The sequence below is a fragment of the Tursiops truncatus genome, chromosome 3, assembly GCF_011762595.2.
Source record: "Tursiops truncatus isolate mTurTru1 chromosome 3, mTurTru1.mat.Y, whole genome shotgun sequence".
NCBI lineage: Eukaryota > Metazoa > Chordata > Mammalia > Artiodactyla > Delphinidae > Tursiops > Tursiops truncatus.
Genome location: NC_047036.1, coordinates 74,267,942 through 74,294,068, shown reverse-complemented (window position 1 = coordinate 74,294,068; position 26,127 = coordinate 74,267,942). Strand labels below are relative to the sequence as shown.

Below are 26,127 nucleotides of genomic sequence, written 5' to 3'. Positions count from 1 at the left end.
GAGTCTTGGCACATACTGGTCCCTCTGCCTGGAACCCTTACTCCTGTTCCTTACCTGCCTAATTTGAACTTAACCTTCAACACTCAGCTAAAGCCGTCAGGAAGACTTTTCTGACCCCACCTTCACCCACCCCTCTTTATCCTCAGGACTGTACATGTTTCTAGTCTGTCAGCTTGTCATTTCCTTCAAAAGACTGTGAACTATTTGAGAACAGGGGCTATATTTTTTTCATTAACCCAGAATTTAGTACAATTTCTGTGACACAGAAGATGTATAATAAATGTTAATAGGTTGAGTGAATGTTCTGGTGAGCAGGCGAGGAGCCGTGATACTTCTCCTTTTATGACTGTGTTTATCTTCTGGGTACTGATGTCATGCAGAGGTACTGACATAAACACATGTCTCCGTGAAAGGCAAGGCAAGAATGGCCAAAGTACACTCTGTGAACATGCTTTTGCGTCTCTAAAAACAATCTTACTTTATCCTTTTTTGCTGCTGAGCTGGAATAAGAGAACCAGATAGAGTGCTTTTAATCTGAAACGTAAGTTTTAAACTGTACATTGACAGTAAAGAATGAATTATTTTTGTTGAAATTTTTGATCAAACTAGTTGGGCTAATGTATCACCAGAGTGTTGGTCAGAAACTTCTGGATCTGTGTTGTTCACCCCTCTCTGTAGAGTTTATTTAATCTTGTGATTGGAAGTCAAGATTGCAATAGTTCTTAGAATGATTATATCAGTATAGATGTAAAGATGTGGTCTTAGGAAATAAGATTCATACCCTAAAAATACTGTATTAAGCTATTAGTGTCATTAGGAATAAATTCAAAATGTTTATGGAAACAATTGAGCTATTTTATGAGACTCAAATTCTATGTTTTGCTGACATTTTGACAATGAATTGGGATTTTAATGCAATTTGTATATTTTTGAATAAGCAAATAGAGAAGACAGGTACAATCCCTCTCCCTTCTTCAAATGGTGAGCTGCTTCTAGATGCTCCAGTTTTGCATTTCCTGCCCTTTGAAATAAACTGTTTCAATCTGGAGCAAGAGCCTCTATGCCCAGGTTCCTGCCCTTTTCTCTAGCACCCGTTAGGGGGTCTCTGCCACTGCTGTTATAACTATTAGAAGAGCAGAAGAGGGAAAATATCTCATCACTGGCATGTGCTCACTGCTGCATTTCTCATTCTGCTGCCAGCTTCCACTCATCGGCCCCTTCTCTTTCTTGGCACCCATATTGGAAGTGACCCTGCTTGGAGTCTCGCTTTCAAGGTTCCATATCTGTAGCACTGTGCAGTGAACCAAGACTCAGCACCAGCTAGTTGCATGGGTCTTGTCCTAATGTGAAACTTGTCAGGTGGCTGTGCTATCTCCAGGGTTTTCTTTGTTGACCCTTAATATGAAAGCAAGTTGTGGCCAAGCTGGTTTGGAATGAGAATATCGCAACCCCAAACTTAACTGCTCTGAGAATGAGTTATACCAAAGTAATAATGAGTTATAATCAAACTATACTACCTTCTGATGTAACCATTTAGTTTTCCTTCTATCCTTTACTCTTTATGGTCTACTCAGAAGGGTGCCAAAGGCTACTTTTTATTTTTTCTTTCAGCAATATGGACTGAAGGTCTATTGTGCCGACTAATATTTTAAATTAAAATTTTACTCCTTGGGTAAATGAGTCTACATGTGAATTCTCTAATTGCTTCTTTGTGTTTCCAGGACCTGGCATAATCCTTGGCACGGAGTAGATATTTAATCCTTGTGAATATTTGAATGCGATACTAAATAGAGTTGGAGTGCCTAGTATATATTGGCAACTTGGAGAAACTGTATAGATTCTACTTCACTTTTAGGAAGACAGATGAACTGGCATCAGAAAATAGCTGAGAGACCATTGGATTTCTCAGAGATTTTCACGAAAGGACAGTCACAGGAAGGAGCCCTTAAGGCCCGTTATGAGACCTCACAAATCATCACTTTTTAAAGCCCACTTCAAAGGTTATACAGGAACACAACTGGTAGGGGGGGACCGTGGAATTCCATGGACTACAAGTCAACAATGCCTAGGGAAAATATCTAATAAAATACTAATTTTGAAACTGTTTTATGTAGTTGAGAAGTCCAGATTAAAAGAATAACAATCAAATGGAAACTGAATTAATTGACAGATTTCATCTATGTATATAATTCAGTTCCTGTTTCTATTCTTGTTTCAATAGCAGTTTCTCTGCTGCCATTCTTCACAACATTGCTGCAATAAACACCTTACTATTGTCTGAGTTCTGCAAAGTTGTATACAATATAATTTCTGGTACATGTATGCATGGAATTCCTTTATTACTAACAATGAACACAATGGAAGTCTACATTTATATAGTAGTTTATATTTTATTAGTTATAAATGTTAGCAACGTGAGGGACCTTAGCAGGTCTAAACAAATTTGCTCATTTGATAGATGAGGGAACTGAGTCATAAAGTGATTAACTTATTTTTTTCCCCCATGGAAAAATTAACCAAAAATTGTCATTCAAAGTTATGTTTTCTATTATATGAAAAGTGATTGTCAATGAGACGCTCAAGGTCAAGGTTGATATCTGGCTTTATCTTCTTTTAAAAATGAATTTAATGACTTCATTAAAATCTAGGGATATATAAAAGGCAGCAACACTATCACTCCATTAACAGAGATTTACTTATCAGGATTTCAAACAAGGAATTCATCAAGCTAAAATTCTTTCCAGAGAACAGAACTGTCCTATATTCAGGGAACATGAGGCCCATATCTTCTGTCATGCCCTTGAAAATTCTGACAACATACTCTAAAATGGCTGCAAGAGGCTGCTTTCTGTCTCAGCTGGCTCAAGGTATAGAAACTCTTTGGAGGGCCAATATGCTTCGAGCATCCTGGCATGTCTGCTCTGAATCAAGCTTCCATATTCCCAAGTTAACCTACCTAGATATCCTTAAGGCTGTTTATCCTTCTAGGTGTCCTTAAGGCTGAGAACTGGCCTTTAGAGGAGAGTCATCTCCCACAGCGGCTCAAGACCCAAGGCTATTCAAGAGAAAAGGCAGAAACAAGTACAGGAAAATAGTGAGTAACGCTTTGGTACACACTCACATACATACACACACACACAAGCAGTTTACAGAGAGAGCAAAACATACCATGGCAGTGACTTCTTTATCTTGAATAAAGAACTAAGTTCTTTAAAGAAAAATGGCATAATTAGAATAAAACTGTCTTGACTCAGAGAATCTATGGTCCTGTCAAATTAGCCTTTCTGATCCTTGAACTTGCCGAATTTGTCTTTGTTTCAAGACCTTTGCATCAGCTGTTCTGCTACTTGAAATGCTCCCCCTTTATGTTCATGTGACTGACTTCTTATCATCATTTGTAATTTTCAACTTAAATATCAACCTCAGAGAGGCTTTTCCTGACCATTCTAAGAAAGGCAGCCTATTACTGCCTGACATCACCCTATTTTAATTCTTTGCATTGCATTATGCTCATCAATAACTAATATTTTTTATTGTTTACATTAAAATGTGTATTCTATCTTCCCCCTTACCTTGGCATAATATAAGACCCCACGAGGGCAGAATTTTGCTTGTTCCTTTATATTCCTCGCTTGACACCTAACAGATACCCAATAAATATTTACTCAGTGGATAGCTTTTTCATCACCAGAGATTAAAAAGTTGAATTATAACTGGTGTTTAATAAAAAGTTGTTTAACTGAATTTGAGGACTAATAATAGTGGAGGGAATTCCAATAAAGTTATCTCTCTCACAATTTTCTTTGACATTTTCCTTCCATTTACTAATTTGGGGTGAAATGTCCTTGATAGTTTGCCTTAGATATGAAAAAAAATCAAAATACTTGATACAAGTTTTGGTGAGATTTAGCATTATACTGAAGTTTGATTTTAAGGCAGAGATGGTTTCTATATATTTCACAATTGATTAACCAATCAACCAGAATACATTGAAGGGTCAGGTTTATGAGATTCCTTTACTTTGTATTTATGTGTAGGCTTTTAGATGAGGAATATGTTTAGACTAAAAGTATCATGCCGTTATTTTTATTACAATGTGTGGCGCAGTGCTGTTTTCTTTAGTTCTGTTACTTATGTTATTTACTTCTGTTGAAAAACAATGACAGAGGGACACCACTAATTTTAATACAGAGTTTAGTAATGATGGTTTTGTGATGGTAAGCAGAATCAATGACAAGCAAAGTAACTTATTTTCATACAAAACTAAATTATAATTGCCAGATATTTATTTATTTTATTTTGGCAAGTCTAGTAATCTTCTAAAATAACCTGTTTGATAATATTCTGTTAAGAGCACATCAAGAGCACGGGGTGATAACTGATTCCAAAAAGTATTGTGTAATTTACTTTAATATGCTGACAACAAATCTGTACCGATTTATGAGAACACTGGATGCAGATGAAAGCCCAAGAAATGAAAAGGGCATATTTCGGTAACTATAACACACCCCATTATCAAACCTGAGACTGAGATTGGCACATACTAAAAAATGTTGCTATCTCTTAATCTGCCACTCCAGCATGTTTCAAAAAATTCATAACCAATAACTGGGTCTCCCAAAACATACTTCCATACTTCCCTTACTGCCTAAAACATTCAGTGCGTCTGTGACGTGGTCCTGATGCTGTGGTTTTTGCTTGAGCATGACGAAAACCACGTGAGATGCCTCTGTCCTCCAGTGCATCCTGGACCCTGCTGTCCTGCTGGATTTTGCTGACATCAAACGGAGTCCTTAGGGTTCAGAAAGGCTGGGCAGGTGCACCAGACACATCAGAGGCAAATATGTAACAGCACGGAGCATTTCTGCTTGGCTTGTTGGGTTTGACATGCCAAAATAGCCCAGAAGGAATAGTAGTGCCTTTTGAAGTAGCTGAGATGCTTCCCCGATGTCACTTCTCTGAGTTTTAGATCAATGCCTGGAAGATGAATCAGAGCATGTGAGAAGAGTCACCGAGGGGAAATGTGTTGGAAAGCTTGCAGGAGTGAAGCACCCAAGCCCAGAGGAAAGGTGGGGTGAGATGTGCAAGCAGGAAAAAAACAAAGGGCTGAGTCATTGGAGGCCTAATTGACAATGGCACAGCTGTGACAACAATTTGCCGGCAGCCTGACCTGTTTGATGAAAGGGCCTCTGCTTTCCTTGGAACCTCAGAGTTGCGGCGACTCACAGGAATGCACCACTCATGTTTCCAGCTGGCTCAGCCTCATAAATACCTAAACTCACAAGATGACATTTTTAATGCTCTGCAGTTGCTATTCTGCATTTATATTTATTGCAATTCAACATATCCATTAGTGCATCTATCATTGATAAGTTTGTCACTGCTTCAGGAAAACAGTCCATCATGCTGCATCAATTTCCCTTTACAAGCTATTAATGTACTGTAATGCAGCTTACAATATCATGTGGATATATTTGATTAGAGAGGTGCCAGAGTCAGTCAGATTGAACTGAGAATTGCAAGAGGACCCAAAATCTTAATTTATTTATTGTAAAGATGAACAGCCTTGCTGCACAGTGAATGTGTTAATACAACAGGTGTATCTTTTTCACCTTCTCAAACAGGCACTGAAAAGAACAAACTTAAGCAATATATTTTGACTCAGTTTGAAGCACAGCAGACCTACAATATTTTGTTGACCCTTGACATGTTTAGCAGAATCATATTCATGTTTTAATATTTTCTGCATGCAGTTAGCAGCTTTATTCAGGAAACAATGATGGCATATGAGTCCAGGAGATAGGACCAACTATGGCTTTCTGAAATAGGGTAAATAAAAATATTAACACTTAGTAAATAAAACAGATTTTCAATACATGACGAGATAATTCTGGATGCTATAACGATTTCTGTTAAAAATAAAAACAGGGGCTTCCCTGGTGGCGCAGTGGTTGAGAGTCTGCCTGCCGATGCAGGGGACATGGGTTCGTGCCCTGGTCGGGGAGGATCCCACATGCCGCGGAGCGGCTGGGCCCGTGAGCCATGGCTGCTGAGCCTGCGCGTCCGGAGCCCGTGCTCCGCAACGAGAGAGGCCACAACAGTGAGAGGCCTGCATACCGCAAAAAAAAAATACATAAAAATTAAAAAAATTAAAAAAATAAAAACAATGCATCTAAGACCCGACACAGCCAAAAAAATAAAGGAAATAAATTTAAAAAATAAAAGAAAACAAAAGGCACCTGTACAACAAAAATTCTAAATGGTATAGAAATGAACAGTGCTCATGCGTATGGACTATATTATTTCCTTCTTTCATTCTGCAATTAGGATCTGGCAAATCACTGATGTGCATGGAATCCAGAGGCTGAACTATGTCAGGACAGTCTGAGCTATTTTGACAATTCTGGCCATAGTAAAATGCTTGAGCCATTTTTTAAATCTTATTGTATCTTTTTGCAAAATGTAAAGGAAGACACATTATGCACTTTAAAAATATGTTTGTGAAATATTATGAAATCTACCCTTGAAAATTATTTTTCTAGAGGGATTATACATGGATAAACACTAGAGTCAGGCACATATGCACTTGAACCCTTACTGAGTTACTTTTCAAATGTGTGGCATTGAGCCAAGGTAGTAATTTCTTTAAACCTCAGTTTTCTGTATGTTTAATGATGAAGATAAGACCCATGCATAGGATTGTTCTTAGAATTAAATGAGACGCAAATTGTGGTACATCCACACAATGAAATACATGTAGCTGTTGGAAAGATTTAGATGGCCCTGTATGGGATGTTACAAAATAATTGCCAAAGGGACTTCCCTGGTGGCGCAGTGGTTAAGAATCCACCTGCCAATGCAGGGGACACGGGTTCGAGCCCTGGTCCAGGAAGATCCCACATGTCTCGGAGCAACAAAGCCCATGTGCCACAACTACTGAGCCTAAGCTCTAGAGCCTGTGAGCCACAACTACTGAAGCCTGCGTGCCTAGAGCCTGTGCTCTGCAATAAGAGGAGCCACCGCAATGAGAAGTCTGCGCACCGCAACGAAGAGTAGCCCCCGCTCGCCGCAACTAGAGAAAGCCTGCACAGCAACAAAGACCCAACGCAGCCAAAAATAAATAAAATAAATTTATTTTAAAAAATTGCCAAGAACTAGTTAGATTAAAACCATCTAACATTAAAGTATTTTAGATTTTATATTAAAATATATATAACATATGCACAGAAAAATTTTGGTGGGATATACAAAACGTGGAAATGTGTGATAAGGTAAAGGAAGAATAAGATTTAATTTTCATATTATGTCCTTTTATACTGTCTGATGTCTTGCTGTTTGTTCATATTTTTATGATTAAATGCATAGTTTAATTTTTTTAAAGGATGTAATTCATTAAAATGATTAATATTATCTGGCATATATGAGAGCTCAATAGATGTTGGCTGCCAGTTATAAATGCTCCTTTTCCCCATGAGATGTGATAGAAATTTTGCTCCTGCTCTAATAAGTAATGTAAAGTTTGAGGTTAAATAAGGAGTTGGCATGGGAACAGATGGATTTTCAAAGTTCCTGTGATAAATGTCTCCAAGTGTGGGTGCATTATAAACACAGGAGCACCAATAGTATGAGGGGCTGCTTAGAAAGACTGCTGGCCATTCAAGGACATCTTTACAAGCATAGTGCACAGGATGAAGAAGGTAGCCCTTCCTGTCTACTCCTTCCCAGTCACAGCACTCTGGAACCTTGTGCCTCGAGTGGCTTCCCTATTTTAGGAGAGATGTCACAGGTTCGAGTATGTGCAGAGGAAGATGACCAGGACAGCATAGGGAGCAGAGTCCATATCAACATGAATAGTTCATGGAGCTGGGGACCCGGAGAAGTGAACGAAAGGGACCCCTCATAATGACAATTCAAGGGCTGCCACACAGAAGAGGGATTCAACTTAATCTCTGTTAGTTCCTGAGGGCAGAACTGGGACCGCTGAATAGAAGTTTAAAGGAGACATATTTCAGCTTACAGCTGCAGCTAAAACCCAGCATGTCATGATTTATAGCAGCAAATGCCACCCTAGGCAAGGATAGAATTTTCTGTTAAATTCTGAAGATAAAAAGTACCAAAGCATCTGGATTCTCACAAGGATAAGGTCCCAAACTTAAACTAAATAAATAATCCCCGCAGATACTGCTTTCCAAAGGTTAGATACATCCAGTGGATGAACTTGTGTCGGCAGCAGAGCTCCCTGCCCTCCTTGGTCCCATCCCCTCACTGCTTCCAGCAGTGTTCAGTAAAGCACATCATCTTCCTGATGCTGCTTTTAGCCCCTTCTCTTCATTCTGGTATCATAGCCTACAGAGTTTAGATACTGGACATTACTGCCTGCTGTTGCTGGATTTGTCTCTTTGCCTCCAAAGGGCCCCCTTTTTTTATCCTGTGACCTCATGGCCTTCCGTTCATACTTCTGCGGTTGTATTTAGCTTCTGCCTCCCATTAGCGTTAGTTGGGCAACACTGGTTTCTACTCACTAAAACATAAGCTCCTTGAGGGTTGACACAATATATTTTTGTGTCCTAGTATCTTAGAAGAAAGTAAGCCTCAGTAGATTGAATCACACTCCTTTATGAAGAGTAAATGGGGGCAATCACAGATTTAAATGTAGATTTAAATGTTTTTAGCAAGCCATCCATCACCTCTGTATGACCATTAGCTTTGCTAGAGTTCATCTATCTCTGGTCATGAGCAATGAGGAAATTCAAAGCACACAATCAGAAGAGGATTTTTAGATAATGATGCATACGCAAACCTGTGTCTCAAATCAAGGAAACCTATAATAAAGACATATCTTCAAGATTTCTGCGATCGGGCTTATGGATACTTTCAGATTTGTCCATGGATGATTCTCCAAATGTTTTGCAATCATATTTGCATAGGCACGGAACAATACTGTCTTTAATGCTGGAGCGGAGTTCAGGGGTCCCCTACTGCGCTAGGCGTTACCTCTGTAGGCAACTCATTATCAGTCTTGGAAGCAGCAGTGAGCAGAGGTGAGCCTCCAGAAAGCTCGAGGATACAACACTCTGCTTACTTGGGTAGTCAGACTATTTCGCTAAGAGTAACTGAGTCTTATAGATGCGTCGCATACCCTTTCAGGTCAGTGGAATCTTACATGTGTCAGGCTTTTCAACACGCAGCATAATTTTTCGCTCTGGCTTTCTGTACCCTGTTCAAAAGTGTATTTGAGAGTCTTAAATAACACACAGGTTTCATAAGCACTTCCCTTAAAATGAGGAAAGCAGGATAGGATTTTAGCCTAAGCATCAAAAAGAGTGGGGCCTCTGAATCAGGTTCAAATGTTAGAGTGAACTACACTAAATGTTTGCCCTAGATTTCCAAAAATACAGCTCAAATCTGAAAAAGCTAGCACATTAAAAATAGTGTGTGTCTCTTAGAAATATTAGTTTTTTTTCCAAAACTTTCAAATATTTTAAATTTAAGGAATTTTAAATTTTATTTTAAATTTAAATATTTTAAATTTTCCTTCCCATCAGCAAATGTACTGATGGGAAGGAAAAGACATTACTTTTAAAACATCACGGATCAAATTGTTCTCACAATTATTCTTACAGTCTTATAAAAAATTGTTCTGGGGCTTCCCTGGTGGCACAGTGGTTGAGAGTCCGCCTGCCGATGCAGGGGACACGGGTTCGTGCCCCGGTCCGGGAAGATCCCACATGCCGCGGAGCGGCTGGGCCCGTGAGCCATGGCCGCTGAGCCTGCACGTCCAGAGCCTGTGCCCCGCAATGGGAGAGGCCACAACAGTGAGAGGCCCACGTACCGCAAAAAAAAAAAAAAAAAAAAAAATTGTTCTGATACTCATTAGACAAATATAATAAATTGTTGTGTAGTAAGCATCTGCTCTGTGCCAGCCATAGTCCCGACTGCTGCTGGACATACACAGACTAGACACTTTGGTCTAGACTGGTCCGGGGGGTGGGTTGGGCGGGAGCAGAGGCTACAACCTAGGCAACTGATATTTCTTCATGACACTTAGATAAGTTGTAATTTTCACCATAGTTTAACGTTTACAATGTCTGTCATCTGAGCTGTGACTCCATGAAGGCAGGAAACTTTTCTGTCGTGTTCTTTAACAAGACAATGTCTAGCACAGTGATGGCACATGACAGGTGTTCAAGAAATGTTTGCTGAATAGATGAATTAGATGAGCAAATTACTGTATTTCAAAATAGAGTGATATAAGTATTATGAGAGAAGTGCCCACAAAGCACTGGGATTCAAACAGAGACATCTTTGGTGAGATGAGATGAGAATTGGTGTGTCATTTGAGATAACCATTAAATATTTGTGATGCATGTGTAGGAACTTGATCAGATTGAGATACTGCACCCAGCTTCATCCTGATTCTAAAATGAAGGTTTTACATTCCAGTCCCTAAAATGTCTCATAGGGTGGGGGAGGGATATATAAAAGACAATGCTTTATTGTTACCTCAACTTGAACCTGCCTGCAGAGCCTGTTCAGGCATTGTCACTGTCCCTCCTAACCACGGGGGAGAGGGAGCGATCTTTGCTGGTGTTTACAGATGACAGAGCTGAAGGTATTTCAAGCCACGTGAATGAGTGCAGACCACAAGATCAATGGAGGCCTGCGGAGAGTTCCACAGGCACTGTGTGAATGACTTAGTATTTCCTGGCCTAGGAGCTGCTGGTGGAGAATGCTTTTGCTGTTAGCAGTCCTGCTTGCACGTTCACTCTTGGGCCGTGTGACATTATTTCTCTCGTGCGAGCTACCCCCGTTTTGCCCACAGGCACTCCCGTCGCTACCCGGAACATGACAGCTTTTCCACTTTGCCTCCAGTGGTGCCTCACAGCATCCCCACCACTTGTGATCAACAGCTTTAGCTCCCCTTTCCGCTGTTCCTTTAGCATCTGTCTCTGTCGGTCCTCCTCACACCCTTAGTCTGGCAGCCTTGGGTGGCAACAGGCCTGGCCTTGATGTCAGCTGGCTTGCGGAGTAGGAACTCAGCGTTGATGACTCCTCCTTGTCGTGTGAGTTTACACACAATTTATCTGAGAAAATAAACACAAGAGATCCTGAGCTGGGCTGTGATTCTGGAAGTGTGCCATTCTTTGCAGGGCTGGTCCAATTGAGAAATTTGGGGGCAATTCCATTAGCTAAGTTAGTAGTTTGATGTCCTGTGTATCAATGCATCCTTTGAAAGGATCTCATCAGATCTGAATTGCCTGTAGATATGCTGAATATATGCTAATCCTCGAATGCCTGTAGACTTCTGATTTAGGGATCATCAATACCATGTAGATTTCACTATCCATGATTACAGATTAATTCTTCCTTTTGAAGATTAATCAATATATATTGATGGCCTTTGAACGTTAGAAGTTCACAACCTAATGATATGAAAATCAGAAACGTAGTACCACTAAAAGCCAGTGTCTAATAATATTGGCTGAAGTTATATACAGATATGCATGTATTTTATATTATATTTAAAATTTTCTTTAAAATTCTCATTTTATAATTCCTAATGACCACTTATTGATTAAATCCCTTTTCAGTCATAATAAACAGTTAATGATTATTGTTGGAAAGTGAAGTCTTTGATTATAAAGATCAGGACTACACATTTTTCCAGAGAATTTTAAAATTCTCTCAATTTTCTCTTTTTTTTCTACCTGAATTCAATAACGTGGGTGAAGTATATAGTTGTTTGGTGGCTGACAATTGTAGTTGTTTTGTCTGTTAAGATATGTTCAGCTTGGGTAAGAGTCAGTGTTAAGCCCAAATGCCAGCTTTTGATTTATTTCGCTAAGCCACGCTTTCTCTTTAGTATCAAACTATTAACATATGTAAAATTGTGAAAAAGGCTAAATATGCAGTATTTTTATCTACTTAAACTTCTTCCTCTGACCTGGTATTGCATGTCTTATATTAGCCAGGCCTCTTTTGGTTTTAAGTCCAGTGGATCCTCATTTAATATACCTCCACTTAACCACTTCTCTAGATTAACAGAAGCCCTCTATTCCCCTATAAAATGCACTAATGCTAAATGCAAGTGTTAGATGGTTATTCTCTATCATACTTGAGCACTTTTTCTCCTACTGGTGAGCTGAATGCTTCATAAGAGTAAGGGATGTTTGTTTTGTTTTCAAACATGTTTATGCCTGTTATAGTATTATAATTATGTAATTTAATATCTGTTTCCTGATGAATTAGTGAGAAAGAGAGTTGTGGGTGCTGAAACTAAATCAAATACTTGGGAAAACTTGGTAAGGGCAAATCATTAAAACAATATTGCTCAGGAATCACCTATTGTAAGACGATTGTGAATCAGGAAAAAATCTGTAAAATTTGGAATGATTGCGTACCCAGATTGCTTTACCATTGGCTTAAAACCCCCATGTTACTTTGAAGAAGTTTAAATTAGAAATCACAGTTATCAATTTTGGCTGTAGTTTGTACAAGGATAACAGTGAAAACTCCAATCAGCAGATCTAAAAATAATTGGAAAATATGTATACAGTTTATATCTTAAGTTAAAATAAAGGGTTTGAAGTATCCATCACCTTTATGATTTCCCACTTGCAGAACTTTTTCAACGGCCAACCATCTCCTGGTCTAGATCCTTTTGGAAAATGGTTTCCTCCAGCAGCAAAAACTGGCTCTAGCTAGGTGACTAACTGGGATAATACTGGGGGTCTCATTGACTCCCAGGATGAACTGCCCCAGGACCCTGGGTGGGGAGGCAGCAGGGAAGCTCTGGGAGCTCAGAGGCAGGAGTTTGGTTTGTGGCTTCATCTCCCACTTACTACTGCTCATGTCAGCCCTGGCACATCTCAGTCTGTGTCTCTAGATTTTAAATTTCAAGTTTCTGGGAAAGAGAAGCTGATTCTACCAGCTTGGATCAGCTACCCTTGAAGTAATCGCCTATCATGAATCAATCATCTATATTCCAGAGAAAGAGACTGGTTTTGTGGTCATGAATCAAAAAACCATTTTTGGAAAGAGAGAACCATTGTGAATCATGCACCTGCCCCCAAGAAGGAGGTACTTTGCCCTTAAAATCGATTATTTGAGAATTAGAAAAAATTTGAAAGAAGTTTAGTGATAAATATATACCGAGGATGAGGAATTCTATCCACCAGAATTCTGGGGAGCTGCTCCCAGAGCTAAGAGAGCTTGGAGCTGTGGATCAGGGTATAATTCCTGAAGACATGGCAGGCAGAGAGGGCCACATATAGGAACAGTGGGACTTTCTGAGGGGTAGGGTATGAGCAGCAAGGGTCTTAAAGGAGGAAACCAAAGGGAGAGCAATATGATGCTGAGTGGTTAGTGAGAAGGAGAGGGGTATAGGAGAAGGGGAGAGGGAGGGAGGGAGGGAGGGAGGGAGGGAGAGAGAGAGATCTTGACATCTGTCTCCTCCATGGGATATTGGGGAGAGAAAAGATCTAAAGCATCTTGCAGAACATTTGCAGGGTGAAGCACCACATAAATACCTGCACCCTCCACTTCAAGAAAACCAAAATAAAGGTCGATGTTATTTTTAAAAGATTTTGTTGTTGCAATGGACGAGCAAAAGCAGGTCTCAACAAGGCAGCCCGTAATTATTCACACTAAAATATCCATAATGAAGTACACATTGACTACAGTATTTTAGGCTCAGTTTTGCTTTTGGAACTCATTCCTGTTCTTCTCAGAGGAAAAGAGTTGTATCTAAACACATTCATTGCATTTATGGCAAAATAGAAAATTAGAAACTCAGGTTCTAGTCTTTGTTTCCCCAATTAATAGACCTATAAACTAGTATTTCTAATCCTCATTTTTCTGACTCATAAAATGTGGTTAATGGATATGAATACCAAGTAAGCGACATGTACAAATGTGTGCAATACAAAAGCCAAGTATTATTCCAGCTTGAAATTATTAATGGCTAATTGCTCATTTACTCTTATTCATTATGAAACCTATAATCCTAGGAAAGGAGAGATAGAATAAAGCAAATACCAATAAGGAGCCTTTACCTTTCCTCTCCTCCACTTTATTATTTCTTCTGGAAGATCACAAATATCACTCTTCTTTTTTTTTTTTCCTCTGGCTTCCCCAGCACATTCAGATTTTCTGGAGTTCTTCCCCCCAACCCCTCCAGCGTATGACACAGATCCCCATTTCTCTTCCTCCATGACGCTGAAACCAATGCAAAGGCCCTTTGGTTTTCAGGGATTTCCTAAGAAGGGCTGCCTGGAAATAAACACCAAATCAAAAATTACACACATTAGAGAAGTGACCAGTTTTCCAGATACATCAATATATTTTCCACATATTCGACCCAGGACCATAATGGATGTGTGTGTGTAACTGGACCTTCACAAATGCCCATTATCCCCTCCCAAATTTTCAGGTCTAGCGTATGGTATGTTTTATTCCTTAGTGTTTTATTCCTTTATCGTCGGTAGTACTGCCTAAGATCTTGTTTTTTTATTTTTTTTAACATCTTTATTGGAGTATAATTGCTTTTACAATTGTGTGTTAGTTTCTGCTTTATAACAAAGAGAATCAGCTATACATATACATATACATATATCTCCATATCCCCTCCCTCTTGCGTCTCCCTCCCACCCTCCCTATCCCACCCCTTTAGGTGGTCACAAAGCACTGAGCTGGTCTCCCTGTGCTATGCAGCTGCTTCCCACTAGCTATCTATTTTACATTTGGTAGTGTATATAAGGCCATGCCGCTCTCACTTCGTCCCAGCTTACCCTTCCCCCTCCCCATTTCCTCAAGTCCATTCTCTATGTCTGCGTCTTTATTCCTGTCCTGCCCCTAGGTTCTTCAGACCATTTTTTTTTTTTTTAGATTCCATACATATGTGTTAGCATACGGTATTTGTTTTACTCTTTCTGACTTACGTCACTCTGTATGACTAGACTCTAGGTCCATCCACCTCACGACAAATAACTCAATTTCGTTTCTTTTTATGGCTAATATTCCATTGTATATATGTGCCACATCTTCTTTATCCATTCATCTGTCGATGGACACTTAGGTTGCTTCCATGTCCTGGCTATTGTAAATAGTGCTGCCGTGAACATTGGGGTGCATGTATCTTTTCAAATTATGGTTTTCTCAGGGTATATGCCCAGAAGTGGGACTGCTGGGTCATATGGTAGTTCTATTTTTAGTTTTTTAAGGAACCTGCATACTGTTCTCCATAGTGGCTGTATCAATTTACATTCCTACCAACAGTGCAAGAGGGTACCCTTTTCTCCACACCCTCTCCAGCATTTATTGTTTGTAGGTTTTTTGATGATGGCCATTCTGACCAGTGTGAGGTGGTACCTCCTTGTAGTTTTGATTTACATTTCTCTAATGATTAGTGATGTTGAGCATCCTTTCATGTGTTTGTTGGCAATCTGTATATCTTCTTTGGAGAAATATCTATTTAGGTCTTCTGCCCATTTTGGATTGGGTTCTTTGTTTTTTTACTATTGAGCTGCATGAGCTGCTTATAAATTTTGAAGATTAATCCTTTATCAGTTGATTCATTTGCAAGTATTTTCTCCCATTCTGAGGGTTGTCTTTTCATCTAGTTTATGGTTTCTTTTGCTGTGCAAAAGCTTTTAAGTTTCATTAGCTCATGTGTTTGTTTATTTTTATTTCCATTTCTCTAGGAAGTGGGTCAAAAAGGGCCTTGCTGTGATTTATGTCATAGAGTGTTCCGCATATGCTTTCCTCTAACAGTTTTATAGCGTCTCGCCTTACATTTAGGTCTTTAATCCATTTTGAGTTTATTTTTGTGTATGGTGTTAGGGAGTCTTCTAATTTCATTCTTTTATATGTAACTGTCCAGTTTTCCCAGCACCACTTATTGAAGAGGCTGTGTTTTCTCCATTGTATATTCTTGCCTCCTTTATCAAAAATAAGGTGACTATATGTGCATGAGTTTATCTCTAGGATTTCTATCCTGTTCCATTGATCTATATTTCTGATTTTGTTTTTGTTTTTGGTGGTACACGGGCCTCTCACTGTTGTGGCCTCTTCCGTTATGGAGCACAGGCTCCAGACGTGCAGGCTCAGTGGCCATGGCTTATGGGCACACCTGCTCCACGGCATGTGGGATCTTCCCGGACTGGGGCACGAACCCATGTCCCCTGCATCGGCAGGTGGACTCTCAACCACTATGCCACCAGGGAAGCCCTATTTCTGGTTTTTGTGCCAGTCCCATACTGTCTTGATTACTGTAGCTTTGTAGTATAGTCTGAAGTCAGGGAGCCTGATTCCTCCAGCTCCGTTTTTCTTTCTCAAGATTGCTTTGGCTCTTCGGGGTCTTTTGTGTTTCCATACAAATTGTGAAAATTTTTGTTCTAATTCTGTGAAAAATGCCATTGATAATTTGACAGGGATTTTATTGAATCTGTAGATTACTTTGGGTAGTATAGTCATTTTCACAATGTTGATTCTTCAAATCCAAGAACATGGTATATCTCTCCATCTGTTTGTATCATCTTTAATTTCTTTCATCAGTGCCTTATAGTTTTCTGAATACACGTCTTTTGTCTCCTTAGGTAGGTTTGTTCTGAGGTATTTTATTCTTTTTGTTGCGGTGGTAAATGGGAGTGTTTCCTTAATTTCACTCTCAGATTTTTCATCATTAGTGTATAGGAATGAAAGAGATTTCTGTGCATTAATTTTGTATCCTGCTACTTTCCCAAATTCATTGATTAGCTCTAGTAGTTTTCTGGTAGCATCTTTAGAATTCTCTGTGTATAGTACCATGTCATATGCAAACAGTGACAGCTTTACTTCTTCTTTTCTGTTTTGGATTCCTTTTATTTCCTATTCTTCTCTGATTGCTGTGGCTAAAACTTCCAAAACTATGTTGAATAATAGTGAGAGTGGACAACCTTGTCTTGTTCCCGATCTTAGAGGAAATGTTTTCAGTTTTTCACCATTGAGAATGATGTTGGCTCTGGGTTGTTCATATATGGCCTTTATTATGTTGAGGTAAGTTCCCTCTATGCCTATCTTCCGGAGGGTTTTTATCATAAATGGGTGTTGGATCTTGTTGAAAGCTTTCTCTGCGTCTATTGAGACGATCATATGGTTTTTCTCCTTCAATTTGTTAATATGGTGTATCACATTGATTGATTTGCGTATATTGAAGAATCCTTGCATTCCTTGGATAAACTCCAATTGATCATGGTGTATGATCCTTTTAATGTGCTGTTGGATTCTGCTTGCTAGTATTTTGTTGAGGATTTTTACATCTATGTTCATCAGTGATATTGGCTTGTAGATTTCTTTCCTTGTGACATCTTTGTCTGGTTTTGGTATCAGGGTGATGGTGGCCTCGTAGAATGAGATTGGGAGTGTTTCTCTCTTTGCTATATTTTGGAAGAGTTTGAGAAGGATAGGTGTTAGTTCTTCTCTAAATGTTTGATAGAATTCGCCTGTGAAGCCATCTGGTCCTGGGCGTTTGTTGGGAGCTTTTTAATCAGTTTCCATTTCAGTGCTTGTGATTGGCTGGTTTATATTTTCTATTTCTTCCTGGTTCAGTCTTGGAAGGTTGTGCTTTTCTAAGAAGTTGTCCATTTCTTCCAGGTTGTCCATTTTATTGGCATATAGTTGCTTGTAGTAATCTCTCATGATCCTTTGTATTTCTGCAGTGTCAGTTTTTATTTCTCCTTTTTCATTTCTGATTCTGTTGATTTGAGTCTTCTCCCTTTTTTTCTTGATGAGTCTGGCTCATGGTTTATCAATTTTGTTTATCTTGTCAAAGAACCAGCTTTTGATTTTATAGATTTTTGCTATTGTTTCCTTCATTTCTTTTTCAGTTATTTCTGGTCTGATATTTATGATTTCTTTTCTTCTGCTAACTTTGGGGTTTTTTGTTCTTCTTTCTCTAATTGCTTTAGGTGTAAGGTTGGGTTGTTTATTTGAGATGTTTCTTGTTTCTTGAGATAGGCTTGTATTGCTATAAACTTCCCACTTAGCACTGCTTTTGCTGCATCCTATAGATTTTGGGTCGTCGTATTTTCATTGTCTTTTGTTTCTAGGTATTTTTTGATTTCCTCAGTGATCTCTTGGTTATTTAGTAGTGTATTGTTTAGCCTCCATGTGTTTGTATTTTTTACCGATTTTTCTCCTGTAATTTATATCTAGTCTCATAGTGATGTGGTCGGAAAAGGTACTTGATATGATTTCAATTTTCTTAAATTTACTGTGGCTAGATTTGAGACCCAAGATGTGATCTCTTCTGGAGAATGTTCCGTGAACACTTGAGAAGATAATGTATTCTGTTGTTTTTGGTTGGAATGTCCTATAAATATCAATTAAGTCCCTCTTGTTTAATGTATCACTTAAAGCTTGTGTTTCATTATTTATTTTCATTTTGGATGACCTGTCCGTTGGTGAAGGTGGGGTGTTAAAGTCCCCTACTATGATTGGGTTACTGTTGATTTCCCCTTTTATGGCTGTTAGCATTTGCCTTATGTATTGAGGTGCTACTATGTTGGGTGCATAAGTATTTACAATTGTTATATCTTCTTTTTGGATTGATCCCTTGATCATTATGTAGTGTCCTTCTTTGTGTCTTATAGTAGTCTTTATTTTAAAGTCTATTTTGTCTGATAGGAGAATTGCTACTCCAGCTCTCTTTTGATTTCCATTTGCATGGAATATCTTTTTCCATCCTCTCACTTTCAGTCTGTATGTGTCTCTAGGTCTGATGTGGGTCTCTTTAGACAGCATCTGTATGGGTCATGTTTTTGTGTCCATTCAGCCAGTCTATGTCTTTTGGTTGGAGCATTTAATCCGTTTACATTTAAGGTAATTATCGATATGTATGTTCCTATGACCATTTTCTTAATTGTTTTGGGTTTGTTATTGTAGGCATTTTCCTTCTCTTGTTTTTCCTGCCTAGAGAAGTTCCTTTAGCATTTGTTGTAAACCTGGTTTGGTGGTGCTGTGTTCTCTTAACTTTTGCTCTCCTGTAAAGGTTTTAATTTGTCTGTCAAATCTGAATGAGATCCTTACTGGGTAGAGCAATCTTCGTTGTAGGTTTTTCCCTTTCATCAGTTTAAATGTGTCCTCCCACTCCCTTCTGGCTTGCAGAGTTTCTGCTGAAATATCAGCTGTTAACCTTATGAGGAGTCCCTTGTATGTTATTTGTTGTTTTTCCCTTGCTGCTTTTAATATTTTTTCTTTGTATTTAATTTTTGATTGTTTCATTAATATGTGTCTTGGCGTGTTTTGCGTTGGATTTATCCTGTATGGGACTCTCTGGGACTCCTGGAGTTGACTGACTATTTCCTTTCCCATATTAGGGAAGTTTTCAACTATAATCTCTTCAAATATTTTCTCATTCCCTTTCTTTTTCTCTTCTTCTTCTGGGACCCCTGTAATTCGAATGTTGGTGTATTTAATGTTGTCCCAGATGTCTCTAAGACTGTTCTCAATTCTTTTCATTCTTGTTTCTTTATTCTGTTCTGCAGTAGTTATTTCTACTATTTTATCTTCCAGGTCGCTTATCCGTTCTTCTGCCTCAGGTATTCTGCTATTGATTCCTTCTAGAGAGTTTTTAGTTTCATTTATTGTGTTGTTCATCATTATTTGTTTGCTCTTTAGTTCTTCTCGGTCCTTGTTAAATGTTTCTTGTATTTTCCCCATTCATTTTCCAAGATTTTGGATCACCTTTACTATCATTACTGTGAATTCTGTTTCAGGTAGACTGCCTATTTCTTCTTCATTTGTTTGGTTTGGTGGTTTTTTACTTTGCTCCTTCATCTGCTCTGTGTTTCTCTGTCTTCTCATTTTGTTTAACTTATTGTATTTGGGGTCTTTTTTCAGGCTGCAGGTTCATAGTTCCCATTGTTTTTGGTGTCTGCCCCCAGTCGGTGAGGTTGGTTCAGTGAGTTGTGTAGGCTTCTTGTTGGAGGGGACTGGTGCCTGTATTCTGGTGGATGAGGCTGGATCTTGTCTTTCTGGTGGGCAGGACTGCATCCGGTGGTGTGTTTTGGGGTGTCTGTGACTTTATTATGATTTTAGGCAGCCTCTCCGCTTTGTGTGGGGTTGTGTTCCTGTCTTGCAAGTTTTTTGGCATAGGATGTCCAGCACTGTAGCTTGCTGGTCGTTGAGTGGAGCTGGGTCTTATCGTTGAGATGGAGATCTCTGGGAAAGCTTTGCCATTTGATATTACATGGAGCTGGGAGGTCTCTAGTGAACCAATATCTTGAACTCGGCTCTCCCACCTCAGAGCCACAGGCCTGACACCTGGCTGAAGCACCAAGACCCTGTCAACCAGGCTCAGAAGAAAAGGGAGATAAGAAAGAATAAAATAAAGTTACTAAAATTAAAATACTTTTTTAAATTATTTAAAATAAAAAATTAGAAAGTAATTAGAAAAAGAGAAAAAGAAGGAAGAGAGCAACCATAACAAATCCACCAATGATAACAAGCGCTAAAATCTGTGCTCAAAAAGAAACAAAAAAATGGACAGACAGAACCGTGGGACAAATTGTAAAAGCAAAGCTATACAGACAAAATCACACAAAGAAACATACACACACACACACACTCACAAAAAGAGAAGAAGGAAAGAAAATACATATATATATTAAAAAAATGAAGAGAGCAACCAAATCAATAAACAAATCTACCAATCATAATAAACTCTAAATACTAAACTAAGATAAACATAAAACCAGAAACAAATTAGATTCAGAAAGCAAAACCCAAGTCTACAGTTGTTCCCAAAGTCTACCGCCTCAATTTTGGGATGATTCGTTGTCTATTCAGGTATTCCAGAGATGCAGGGTGTGTCAAGTTGATTGTGGAGATTTAATCCACTGCTCCTGAGGCTGCTGGGAGAGATTCCCCTTTCTCTTCTTTGTTTGCACAGCTCCTGGGGTTCAGCTTTGGATTTGTCCCCGCCTCTGTTTGTAGGTCGACTGAGGGTGACTGTTCCTGCCCAGACAGGACAGGGTTAAAGGAGCAGCTGATTAGGGGTCTCTGGCTCACTTAGGCCAGGGGGAGGGAGGGTTACGGAATGCAGGGTGAGCCTGCAGCTGCAGAGGCCAGCGTGATGTTGCAACAGCCTGAGGCATGCCATGTGTTCTCCTGGGGATGTTTTCCCTGCATCACGGGACCCTGGCAGTGGCGGGCTGCACAAGCTCCCAGGAGGGGAGGTGTGGATAGTGACCTGTGCTTGCACACAGGCTTCTTGGTGGCAGTGGCAGCAGCCTTAGTGTTTCTTGCCCATCTCTGGTGTATGCGCTGATAGCTGCAGCTCACGCCCGTCTCTGGAGCTTGTTTAGGCGGTGTCCTGAATCTCCTCTCCTCATGCACCCTGAAACAATGGTCTCTTGCCTCTTAGGCAGGTCCAGACTTTTTCCCTGACTACCTCCCAGCTAGCTGTGGTGTAATAGCCCCCTTCAGGCTGTGTTCATGCAGCCAACCCCAGTCCTCTCCCTGGGATCTGACCTCTGAAGCCAGAGCCTCAGCTCCCAGCCCCCACCTGCCACAGTGGGTGAGCAGATAATATTCTCAGGCTGGTGAGTGCTGGTTGGCACCGATCCTCTGAGTGGGAATCTCTCTGCTTTGCCCTCCGCACCCCTGTTGCTGTGCTCTCCTCCGTGGCTCTGAAGCTTCCCCCCCCCGCCACCTCCATCTCCACCGGTGACGGGGCTTCCTAGTGTGTGGAAACTTTTCCTCCTTCACAGCTCCCTCCAGAGGTGCAGGTCCCATCCCTATTCTTTTGTCTCTGTTTTTTCTTTTTTTTCTTTTGCCCTACCCAGGTACGTGGGGAGTTTCTTGCCTTTTGGGAGGTCTGAGGTCTTCTGCCAGCATTCAGTAGGTGTTCTGTAGGAGTTGTTCCACATGTAGATGTATTTCTGATGTATTTGTGGGGAGGAAGGTGATCTCCACGTCTTACTCCTCCACCATTTTGAAGGTCTCTGCTGCCTAAGATCTTGATAAGAGTTCTCCAATTCTTGTACAGCAGAACTTGGTTTAAGGAACCTCCTGCTGTCATCCTCTCCCTGTCCCCACACCCTTTCCATCTATTGGGTAGAACCTTCTCTTTATGGACGATGATCTGAAAAAACCTATGAGGACAGCACTATGACATCCCAGAGCACTCAGCATCAAGCAGATCATTTATAAATTAAGGAAACTCTTGACAAGTACCTGCAATTGTAATATTCCTCTGCCTCTCAAAGGAAAAAGAAATCACCTTAGGTCATTTCAGGCAGATAAAATTTGGGTCTCCTGTATGCATTGGATGAAAAGGGACATGTATGAATTAGTTTTTACTGCACTCTACATTGCAAAAAGATTATAGCTCTCCATAAACTTAACTCACAAAATGACATTCAGTGTAAGTTATTTCTTTCCAGAGAGATTCCCATGGAATGCCTGTAGTTTTAAAATAGTTCTCATTGTTTATTGAACTACTTAAAAGAAATAAAAAGTGATTATGCTTATGTTTTCTTAAAGAAGAAAAAAGCTAGATTTTAATCTATTCATGTTCTCTCTATGAGAGTATGTTCCAACTGAGAAATGGGACCAAACAGGAAATAACTTATGATTTTTTTATGTGAAAGGGGGACCATAACCATCACTTCTGTTTAGTTTATAATTTTTCAAGTGTTGCCAGCCTTTCATCCTTTCCTGATGGGGCACTTTTTAACTTTCATCATACATAGTTATACAAATGGGTATTAACAGAGGAAAAATTACATGAATTATTTAGGAAAGCCAAGTGCTTTAAGCATTACTGTGAAAAATAACATCCTTATCATTTGTGTATAAAAAGCCAACATTTACTTATTCTGGGTAAAAATAAAATACGTTCTTGTGCCAGTTAATGATAAAATTATATATATATGAGATAACATATATGTGTATTATATACTATATGTAGTGGATAAAATTTTTTCTGAAAACATTGTCTCTAAATGTATGTCTGAGTGGTATTTAAAGATCTTTTTTTAAATTTCTCCATAGAAATTCCTTTCGTACAATATAAATCATTCAAACCACAATCATTAAAGTGCTTTTGAACAGTAAAGTTCTATACCAGTAGTCAGTATTATTATTACTTCTATGGTTTATGTATACCCTATACACTGCATTCTACATTTTATGTATTCTTTTATTTGTGAAAATCATTGTCAACACAATGAACTTTCCAAATACCAAAAATGATTCTGTTCACAAACACTCTGAGAGAATCATTTAGAATTTTTGAATAATAAAAAATGAAATCATTCTCTATTTGTGCAAGTTCCTAGGGTGTTATGAATGCAATGTGATCTTGGTATTTGCTTATCAAAGGAATGCACTAAAATACTGCAGAAAAGGCCATGGGTCATGATGAACTCCATTTTATTACTTAACTTGACTTTGACTATTAATTCTACATTCCTCTCTCTTCTGTTGTTCTTATTAATGGGTTTTAATGATGAGATAAAAGTCTTTGTCTAGTGTTTAGCAAAAAGTTGTAGAATTTCGACATGAATTCAGCTTTATTTTATAGAAGACATTGTGGTTAGTGAATAGTTTGCATTATGATGTTTTCAGATCTTACTGGGAAAATGTAACTCAATGAATAGTTTTCTTACTTGGTGATTACTTATTTTCTTATGTACTCTTCTCATTGAAAATTAATTCAGCAGTATGAATTGAATTCCTGTATATGCTTCTAAGGTGGTCCTTTAAAATGACTTTTTCTCTTTTGTTCTTGTATTCTGTTTCTGTGTTACTTTGCTCAAGATTCAAATTCCCAGTAAAGAGGATGCAGTTGGCTAAACTTAAGTGAAGAGCTGTAATGAGGTGGTAAGAGGAAAGTTTTGAGAGAAGGAGCCAAAACTCCTTCTATGTTTTACAGGTGAGACAGGCACATGGATTTAACCCCCTAAGACTGCACTCATTAGGGGAAAAGTAATGCCCCAAAGTAACGTGGGGTATGGAAAGCAAAGGGAGAGAGATAATGGTCTCTGTAGTCAGGAAGCCTACATGGAGTGGGTGGAAATTTAGCATAGCCTTGAACAAAGTGTGAGTTCCAGATGGGCATAGAAAGGGAATCAAAATCATTCCAAGAATGGATCTATTTGAATTACTAATATTCAGTTGTTCGTTTTCTTATAATCTCATGAGAGTGGTACTGATGAATTAAACAATCAATCACAGAGACAATAGCATTACAAACTAGGAGGTGTGTTTGGGTCCCATAAGTAAAGCCACTTTGTAACATGAGTCTTGGTAAAGGTTTCTAGTTTATTTTTACCTGAATTTCACTTGGTCTTTGGTAGCCTTATTGTGAAATACTAATACATGTACAACTTTTCATCTTCTTCACAGGGGAACTGACACTACTGTGAGTTTTATTATTGACTCTGATGCCCTCAGAGGGAGGTTCAAAATATTGCAAATAAGGGATGTGAGAAAATTATTTTCCCCAATCATTTCTCAGTTCAAGTCTTAGCTGTGCCCTTTACTTGTTATGTAACCTTGAGCAAATGTCTTAAATGCTCTGACTTCAATTCCACACATGAATATATAATATTTATATCGATTGTTTGATATACTTATTGAATATAATAGATTAAAAATTGTTTATAGAATTAAGTATATTGCCAATTACATCTCTTACATTAAGAGAACTAAATGCATTCTGGAATTAAAAAACCTAACAATTTGAATATTTGATGCCATTTTCTAGGGAAAATATAACCAAACAGTTCAATATGAGATATACATGCACAGTACAAGAATGAGGTTGAAACTTCAATGTCTCAAAAAATAGCTTTATATAGTCATCTTTTAAAATTAAAATTATGCAGAAATAAAAGAGATCATGAGAGATTACTACAAGCAACTCTATGCCAATAAAATGGACAATCTGGAAGAAATGGACAAATTCTTAGAAATGCACAACCTGCCAAGACTGAATCAGGAAGAAATAGAAAATATGAACAGACCAATCACAAGCACTGAAATTGAAACTGTGATTAAAAATCTTCCAACAAAGAAAAGCCCAGGACCAGATGGCTTCACAGGCGAATTCTATCAAACATTTAGAGAAGAGCTAACACCTATCCTTCTCAAACTCTTCCAAAATATAGCAGAGGGAGGAACACTCCCAAACTCATTCTACGAGGCCACCATCACCTTGATACCAAAACCAGGCAAGGATGTCACAAAGAAAGAAAACTACAGACCAATATCACTGATGAACATAGATGCAAAAATCCTCAACAAAATACTAGCAAACAGAATCCAACAGCACATTAAAAGGATCATACACCATGATCAGGTGGGGTTTGTTCCAGGAATGCAAGGATTCTTCAATATACGCAAATCTATCAATGTGATAAACCATATTAACAAACTGAAGGAGAAAAACCATATGATCATCTCAATAGATGCAGAGAAAGCTTTTGACAAAATTCAACACCCATTTATGATAAAAACCCTGCAGAAAGTAGGCATAGAGGGAACTTTCCTCAACATAATAAAGGCCATATACGACAAGCCCACAGCAAACATCATCCTCAATGGTGAAAAACTGAAAGCATTTCCACTAAGATCAGGAACAAGACAAGGGTGCCCACTCTCACCACTCTTATTCAACATAGTTTTGGAAGTTTTAGCCACAGCAATCAGAGAAGAGAAGGAAATAAAAGGAATCCAAATCGGAAAAGAAGAAGTAAAGCTGTCACTGTTTGCAGATGACATGATCCTATACATAGAGAATCCTAAAGATGCTACCAGAAAACTACTAGAGCTAATCAATGAATTTGGTAAAGTAGCAGGATACAAAATTAATGCACAGAAATCTCTGGCATTCCTATATACTAATGATGAAAAATCTGAAAGTGAAATCAAGAAAACACTCCCATTTACCATTGCAACAAAAAGAATAAAATATCTAGGAATAAACCTACCTAAGGAGACAAAAGACCTGTATGCAGAAAACTATAAGACACTGATGAAAGAAATTAAAGATGATACAAATAGATGGAGACATATACCATGTTCTTGGATTGGAAGAATCAACATTGTGAAAATGACTCTACTACCCAAAGCAATCTATAG

General features: G+C 38.8%; 1 long non-coding RNA gene across 1 annotated transcript in view; it reads left to right on the top strand.

The window, feature by feature from the left end:
- The window catches only part of LOC109549090 (uncharacterized), a 677,834-nt gene that overhangs the window by 277,575 nt on the left and 374,132 nt on the right, over positions 1 to 26,127 (top strand). Inside the window, exon 6 of the long non-coding RNA XR_012330755.1 lies at positions 2,989 to 3,094. This is a non-coding gene — a long non-coding RNA (uncharacterized lncRNA). The remainder of the gene's footprint in view (positions 1 to 2,988; positions 3,095 to 26,127) is intronic.